Source organism: Aphis gossypii, chromosome 1 (genome assembly GCF_020184175.1).
Source record: "Aphis gossypii isolate Hap1 chromosome 1, ASM2018417v2, whole genome shotgun sequence".
Lineage (NCBI taxonomy): Eukaryota > Metazoa > Arthropoda > Insecta > Hemiptera > Aphididae > Aphis > Aphis gossypii.
Genome location: NC_065530.1, coordinates 85867430 through 85876497, shown reverse-complemented (window position 1 = coordinate 85876497; position 9068 = coordinate 85867430). Strand labels below are relative to the sequence as shown.

Sequence of the window (9068 nt, the reverse complement as noted above, 5' to 3'; positions counted from 1 at the left end):
ATATAACATATTATTATAAATTTATATATTTTTATTAAGAATAGGTACTACTGACTTCAGCCGGATTTCAAACAAAAAAAAAACCACCTAAATTCTTCAAAAAAATTCCTGGGAATAGCATACACAAAGTTAAAACCTTCAACTAATCAAATAAATAAAAATGTATACATTTTATTGTATTATTCGATTTAATTTATATTTTATACATCGATATCAACAAGACAGTAGTCGTGAGTAGTACGCTAATAATTGTAACACACGTACTTTGTTTATACTTTGTCGCGTTTAACATACGTAATAGTGTTAATACAATAACACACACACACTATAAAAAAAATACTTGAACGTTAAAAAAATGTAAAACCTATGTACCTATACTTATACGCTTAACATAACGAAAATTATCTACTTTTGATGATAATTAAAATATGTTCTATGATTAAAATGAATTTCTAAATATTTAAAATTCAAAATGATTTAAAATTATCAATTACGTTATTAGAAAGAGAAATCGCACCGTCTCCGTATAATGGAAGATAATACAATGTTTAGCACATGATAACTACCTATTGTATAATACTATGATGTATAATAATGGAGGTATTTTTCGGATATAATAACAGTAATAATAACCATCAATAAGACAAAATTATAATCGCAGTGGCGATGGCGAACTACTTTTTTATTCGGAAATATACCTGCAGCGTTTGCACACGATTAAAAAATAGTATTTACTGCGAAAAAAACAAAACGAAAACATTACTTATTATTTATATTTTTGTGATTAAACCTTTGAAAAAAAAAAAAAGTATAATATTATTATGTAAATCGAGATTAAATTAAAACGGGTAATAACGGGAGGCGATTTGAGTGTCTCGGAGAGCTAAAACAATCATTGGAGGCGATTCGAGCGTAACCGCGCGACCACGCGACACCGTTTGACGAGCGGTTTTTTTTTTTGGTGCAAACCCACCGCGGTGCAGAGGTTTCGAAAACGTGCAGAGCGGACGGGACGGCGACGAGATGTGTTGCAGAGGATGCGACGGGTAAGAGAGCAAAAAAAAAAAAAATAAAAAATAAATAAGACTCGCACGCCGAAACGAAAACATCGGATCGCCGCAGCCCCGCCGTTGCACAGGCGCCGTGGTCGGCTCCTCTCGCGCCACAGCCTCCACCGCCTCCAACGTTACCCTCTCGCCACCCCGCCCCCCACCCCCCGATCGCAGCAGCCGTCTTCGCCCTCCGGCTCACACCACCACAGGCCGAGAGCGCACACAAAAGAACGGTACGCCGGCCACGCACGCACGCACCGTCGCGCCCGTACCACATGTGAACTCGACGGCGGCGGCGACGACGAATCACTGTGGCCGGCAACGACGAACGACGCAGTGCATTTCGTACCGCCGCCGACGACGACGATCGGCACTCACACACACACACGAAAAAAAAACCAGTACGCGCGGACGGCTCTCTCTCGCTCTCGCTACCCGAACTCTCGCTCACCCTTCTCGCTCGCTCCGCCGCGCGCCGTCGCGACGTACGACTGCCGCTCGCTGCAGCTGCTACACACAAAAGACAGAGAGCGCGCGTGCGCTCGCTACGCACAGACACACGGACACACGCACGCGCGCGCACTCACACCGACGGCCGAACGGTTCTCGGCCCGTCGCACAAACCCCTTGAGCGTTCAGTGTCTCACGTGCTCCGCATACGTTCGGTGGTTGTTCGCTCTCGTCCGCACATCAAATACTTACACTTTGTACACCTCATACACCACCAGACATATTATACACATATTTTAACGTTCTCGCCGTACGATAATCTTATATATTTACCGCAATAATATCGTGTTTATACTTGGGTATATTAATAATATTGTTGTAATACATGCACTCGCGTTCGTCTTCGGCAATTAATCCGTTAGTTTAAATTATAAAAGAAAAATTATAAAGAAATTTGTTCGCACCACTTACGTCGTCGTACCGCGGATTCCGAGTGTCGCGGGATATTATTCAGTAATAATATTATATTCCACCCCCGATCGGCGGACACGCGTCCATGACCAAGGTCGCCTGCGTCTGCTGCTGAAACCGTTTTTGCGGTTTTAAATTTACTTAGGGTGAGTAAAATATACACGCTCTTAACTAATATATTCATATAAACATTATTGCTTTTGATAGTTTTTAAAAACATTGTTGTCAGTTATTGAAAGTATGAAAATAATATACTTTAACTCTCCGACTAATCGACCACACGATATCGCACGAGTTCTAAACTTCAATAACCTACGTCGTGTGTTGTCGCATAAGGTTTTAACCGATTTACTCTGTAATATTTCTATCCGGCTGTGTGGTGGCCTCCTAGTCGACTTGTTGTCACGGTTACCGAACGCGCGCGCAAATTGTCGCCACATTGGTACCTAGTGCATAACACGAAAGGTTCGGATAGGTATTCGAAAATCTAAAAGATTTGTCAGTCCCTACCTCCCTTGGTCACCGAACAATAATCCGTTGCTGCTCGATAACTTTGTAAAAATTCAAAAAAATAAAATAAAATAAAACTAAACAAAGGCAACAGCAGTGTCTGGGTACAACAACCGTATCACGACGAACAATAAAACGCCGAGAATATTCTATACACGCGGTCTTTGTCGAAACGCAGGGTTCTTTTTTCTCACCGACCCTCACCCTCCTGTTGTCGACCCTCGTGGAGAGCAAAACACCCTACAGCGGCGGCTGTACAATACGTATTCGAACATGTTTTATATTATATTTTGTTTGCACGGTTTGCGAATTGATCGGCCAAATAATAAAATATAATATGTAATATTATATAGGTACGCGTTGTGAAAACAATCTGTAAAAATATCACTATCTGTTATAAAACACACGCGGGCCATAATTTTCCATCGATTACAAAAAAAATATGCAACAGTTATATCTTATACGTCAAAATTGTTTTAACTCCTATTGTTTCAATTATATATGACGTATAATTGTATAAAATAATATAATAATAATAAAATTAAATACGGCTAATTTTTATGATAAACCTTATCATTATTATTGTTATTGAAGACTAAATATAGAACTATATAGAAAAAAAAGGTGCCTACTGTTTACTACCGGAAACCATTGTGTTATGTATAGTTGTATTATTTATAAACGGTTATTTATAATTTTTTACTACATGGGTATTTAATTTTGCAGTGATTACTTTATATTGTGTTTAATAATAGTTATAAATTGTAATATTTTTAAAATGCAGCCCATGTGTATTAACGATTAATCAATTAACGAGAATTTCATACCGTACATTTTAGTCTCTTCTCAGCGCGATCTTATCATTATTATAGGATTTTGAACTATTTTCGCGTACTGTATTTATTAATAATAATATGTATGGATACTATGTTATTATGTTTTCGAGTCGAAACATAACATCACGTTTATGCCAATTCTGTTCATGATTTTCTGCGAATTCTCATCGTCTATCTCGGAATATTAACCGAAATCTGGCGAAGGTGACTTGAAATAATTATATAATATAAACGAACGGAATAGTTGTCCTTTGAAACGGCTGTTGTAAATATTATTGTCGAACCTCCATAACAATATGCTCGTGAGTAAAAAATAGACGACATGCGTTGGCGGGCCCTGCGGTTTCGTCGGCCCGGTGGTGTCGATTTGGTCGGTAGTGGTTGGTGGGGGTGGTAGTGGTGGTTGTGTGATGTCGAACTCAGCAGCCGGCCGGCTGGCCAGCCGCGACAACCGGTCGTCCTTCGCAGTAGTTCACCCAGTCGTGTTCGTTCGGCTCCCTCCGTATACGAAATATAACTTAGGTATTTATTATAGGTACACTCTGTATGGTTTGGTCATAGCGTTATAATAAAATGTAATACCTACTAACTCTGTGACATAATAATACGCGTACGCCGCCGCTATAGGTACCTATATACCATAGGTGCAAGGTTTGGGCGGTGGGGAGGTGTACACAACGTGCAGAGTATTTTTCGGAAGTCCTCTGGCTCTAGATGAAGAGGAGCAGAGGGCGTATAGATCGTCGTCGTCGTCGTCGTTTGTGTGTGTAACGCAGTAGTACGTTCATATACTACATAATATATATATATATATATATATTTAATATAATTTGACTGTGATTTACCGTGCCGCGTAAGCCGCGCGGTGAATATAAAAATGCAAAACAGGGGTTAAAGTGTGTGTATTCGGAAATGGTTGTGTGAAGGGGACGAACGGAAAAGAGAAAAAAATGTTCTGAAAATATCCTCATGTTGGCTTTTTGCTCCCTCCGCATCATAGCGACGACCGATATACGTACCTATACATTATATACCACCCACGTTCTCACACACCACTTCGTCTTTTCACGGTAAGGGGGGGGGGTTATAATATATTGTGGCTGAAGCGAGAGCCACTTGGAAATTCCGACGTTGACTTTTACAACCCGAAGTAATTTGAATAGGTCGTTGAACAAAAGCGAACCGCCACGGTTTCCACCACCAAAGCCACCGTCATACTTTTATATCGTGTGTAGTATACTTGTGCTCGCAATTTAATCCGAAACGATGACGACTTTGTCGAGAAAGATAATATACAAGGTGCATAAATATAATAAAGCAATATCGAATATGCTGGTTAAACGTGTTATAACGTGCCGAGACGTTCTTCGATAGGTACTATTATACACACGCAGATGTCTGCAATCTTTATTTTATATTTACTTTCTGTTAGTAAAATAAAAAATCTTACGACTAATATTATTCTTTATGATATTTTAATTATGCAAAAATTAATTAATTTTAAATTAACATTAGTATTCACTATTCAGTACACCAATCAATTCAACATAATATAATTTATTTTCATAGGATGTATACAAAAAACAATCAAATTTATTAAATATTCACGTACGTATACACTATACACTATTATTCTCATGTACAACAAGTTTTAATGTTTTACACAAAAGTATACATAAAAGTCCATATAAAAAGTTTATAATATTTCTATTCAGTTTTTTACATAATTATAATTTTTAGCGTACTTGAATAATATAATGAGTTATGAAATTTAGATTAGAGATATAGTAGATCTTATAGTAATTACTAATTAATAATTATATTATAAAACCTGATCTGGTAGATAATTTAATATATAAATTTGCATTTTATAAATAAGCTATTAAAATTGTCCTCACTTTGAAAAGGTCAATACAACATTCGAAGTATTATTTTTAAAAATTTCCTATACATTTTAAAACGTAAATAATTGCAAAGACCTTAAAGATAATAGATAGTAAATACCTGCTCATACATACAATAATGGTAATTTTTTTCGAATTCTTCAACTACATTTATAATTATTTAATTGTCTGTATATCTTATATAATTCAGTAAATATAGTATAATTCAATAATACATATACATGATACATCTATTATGGATATGTCTCAAACTCATAAAAAATTATAAATCTGTACTCGTAATAACTAATTTATTTGATTTCCTGTGTAATAGGTAGGTATTATTTTTACACACGTAATAATATATTAATATATATATATTATATATTATCCTAACCTATAGAAGTCGGACCTTTTATATATTTATTTATTCGACGTGATTTTCGTAGTTATTATATAGTTTTCACAGTAACTCATTTAACCATTGCGTCAACTAGAGTAGTTTGTGTTTAGGGGCGGAGGTAACATCATTTTGTCATCGGGCCAGAGAACAGTACATATATACCGTTTATATATAGGTACTTCATTATGCTAATGGTCGTACAAAATAGGCAGTCCAATAATTACATCTCGCTACTGGTTCGGTAAATTGCCAGATAGCCGCACTGCCAAATGCCACTTGAATAAACGTTGCTGCTGTAATCATCACGTATAGTGCATTATTGGAGATCATAATATTAGTATATAATAATATAATTTAGTGCATATTGCTATTTACTGCAGATACCGAAAATCGAGTCTCTGTAGTAGGTACGTTTCTCATGGCTATACAGAAGGCTTTGTCATAGCAACAAAAAAAATGTTGGCGTATAACGCATGTAATATTATGTGCCGCGTGTGTTGAAACCGGTACTGAACTACCGACGTTTTAAAAACCGACGTCGAGACTGTGACGATTGGAACAAAACATAGCGAACGAAACGAAAGGGATCTTTATTTATTTTATATTTTTACTTTCACTCCTAGGTAGGTACGTGAAATGAGAGTGAATTGTTGTGACTGCGTGAAAAATTGTATTTAACCTCACGTACATATTGAGAGTTTCTATTAAAATTTGAAGTACGGGAAATTTATATTAAAAGAAAAGTATTTTCCTTTATCAAAATAGTACCTACATTTTTGTCTAAACAGTTAATTATTAATTATTATCATTTTTTTTTTTTTTATTTATTAATGAAATGCTTGCTGCCTGTGTTACAATTACAATATGTATGTAGTTCCCTATTTATATTATTTGCGTTCGTTGAGTATAAATAATTTGCTATTTATATGTAAATGTATCATTATAATACTATAGCTATCAGCTGATAATTTTAAAATCATATATTACAAAATTAAATATTTAATTGTTAAAATGTCATAGTATTCTTATACCTATACATAAACTTAATTGTAAAATTTAAATAAAGTATTAGTTTGAAGAAAATCGTTGGTTAAAATATTTTACTATGAATTGTTAAAAATACGTGCTGCTTTCCCGCATGTATTGTCTCTATCTTACAAATACCTATATAAGATGGTGAATAATTTCATTTTATGTTTTCAGTTTTTATACTACAGTAGATAGGTATAAAATACTTATTGCAATAATTGTAACATTTTTAAAACATTAAGTATTAATGTGTACATGATAAATACAAATAAAATGGTATATTACAGTGAATTGACCAATCATCAAATTTAAATTTAAAAGTATTATCTAATAATGATATTAGTTTTTTGTTTTTATATCTGTATTTTAAAGCGAGTTATGAGCTTTAATTTATCTATTATAAAAAGACATGTTTGCATCTAAAAGTTTAATATGGATTTTTTTTATCAATTTCTCAGTAGATACTAAAGCGATGCATTCAGTAAATAATTACTGTTTTGTCACATTCGAGCATAATTTCATTAACTACTAGATTTAATTTTAATTTTTTTCACTAAAATACAACACAACTCTACTTTAATTTTATAAACATTTTAAGTGGATAAATAAATTAATGTATTTATGTTAAATAATGAAAAAACTATTGTTTTGTCTGCACTGTCAGTTCTTTACTTAAAATTATACGGAAATGCTATAGATCACAGGATTACAGGACTGAATGATGAGTGATAATACTGTAATGTTGTATTGGTATTTATATGTCGGTGTCTGATCTAGTTATTTTCGACGTACATTTAACGTTCGTTTCAGTGATTCGTGGTAGATATAAAATAAATAGGAAAAGTGGAGAGAATAATGTAATAACACATTGTTGGATACGGAAACTTCTCGCGGGTTAACCGTATTGAATCGTCACGAGGTTGTGGCATTGTTGAGTGGGGGATCGGAAGGAAAGAGAACAATAACGAGGCCAAGTAAAGCGACTAGTGTTATCCAATGAAAACGGTACGTGTATATTTTTCTCTTTCTTCTTCATCTCAGGCTTCTCCTATTTTTTTCGTAACAAGGACAACGAAGAGAAGATTTCATTTGGCGCAAAAATTATGGACCCAAAATAAATTATCCATCTTTCTAGCACCGTCTCAGATGATAGTCGGTCTACAGCTGCGTTTCATTATGCGTTGTCTTATAAATATAATATTTATATTATATACAGATATGAAAAAAAAACATTATTCCTCAAAAAGTATCAATATACTCGTACATTACTGGGTAATATTTTTAGGTTTTGTTTATTATTCATTATATCTAGGGAAAATCTAACGTTTGTAAATAATAAACGATATTTATTTTATAATAAACTCAAACAGTTTACTCTGCCCAGTAGATATCCCGTTAACATTTTTTTTATAAACCCTGGCCAATAATATATAAAATGTATCTCTAGTTGTGCAGTTTTTCTTTGAATAATTAATCTTCACCTTTTGATGTAGAGTAATAATATGCGATACCTGTGAAGATGCTAACAAAATGCAGTGACCTATATTAAAACGAAACAGATGTTTCTGATGTATATTAAAATATTTCCATACTAGAAATATCGAATTTTAAACTATATTATACGTTTCCATTTTCAGTTATTATTTTAACTTTTATAAATTAATTTAAGTATTCGACAAGTTAGGCGTTGGATACAATATTTAAAATATTCAATTCGATTTAATTACATAATATTGATTCATACTCAAGCTTATATTGAATAATAACTAATGAGTGTTATATACTAAAAAAAAATATAAGCTTTAGTTTTGAAATATTTTTTATAATTAAATATTTTTCAACTTTTGCTAATGTCAATAAACAATTCATTATAAATAAAATCAATATTTATTTTTATTTTAATGTTTCTGTATGGTTTCATTCAATTGTAATGTACCTGAATAAACTATACCACCTATTTCACGTTATAACGAAAACAATTTGAAAAAAAACTTACCTAATTAGTTTAAATTCTTAAACCCATTTGGCTTTTAGTTTGAACTAATTTTATAAACATATTATTTATATGTTAAACGTTAAATGAATGATAATCTGTACCTGCAGTGCGTAGGTAAAATCGATTTCCGGAATTAAATATGTCTTCGCCTGGGATCCCGTGTATGCGTTTTCGTCCGTTATCCGGACAACATAAAATATATACCGAGGGGACAGATGGTTAGCAGACTGCGTGGAAGAGACGCGTGCCTGGTTCTCTGTCGACCCTCTCTCTTTCTCTTTCTAATTTTTTTGTTTCCTCACCACCTGGCTCCTTTCCACGCAAAACCCGAACAGATGTCCATAGCACAGCGCTAGCAGATCTACCAACCCCTGGAATATTCTGTAGCATGAAGTATTAGGTTTATAAATTCATAATGATTTCACCAACCGCGTATCT

General features: G+C 33.9%; 1 protein-coding gene across 2 annotated transcripts in view; it reads left to right on the top strand.

Annotated features, from left to right (window-relative positions):
• The first annotated feature begins 1403 nt into the window (after positions 1-1403).
• The window catches only part of LOC114131951 (RNA-binding protein Musashi homolog 2), a 60065-nt gene continuing 52400 nt past the window's right edge, over positions 1404-9068 (top strand). Inside the window, exon 1 of one of the 2 annotated variants that reach the window (XM_027997344.2) lies at positions 1404-2119. The gene's annotated coding sequence lies outside the window, so the exon portion shown is untranslated. The remainder of the gene's footprint in view (positions 2120-9068) is intronic. The other variant, XM_027997412.2, reaches the window with a different exon arrangement.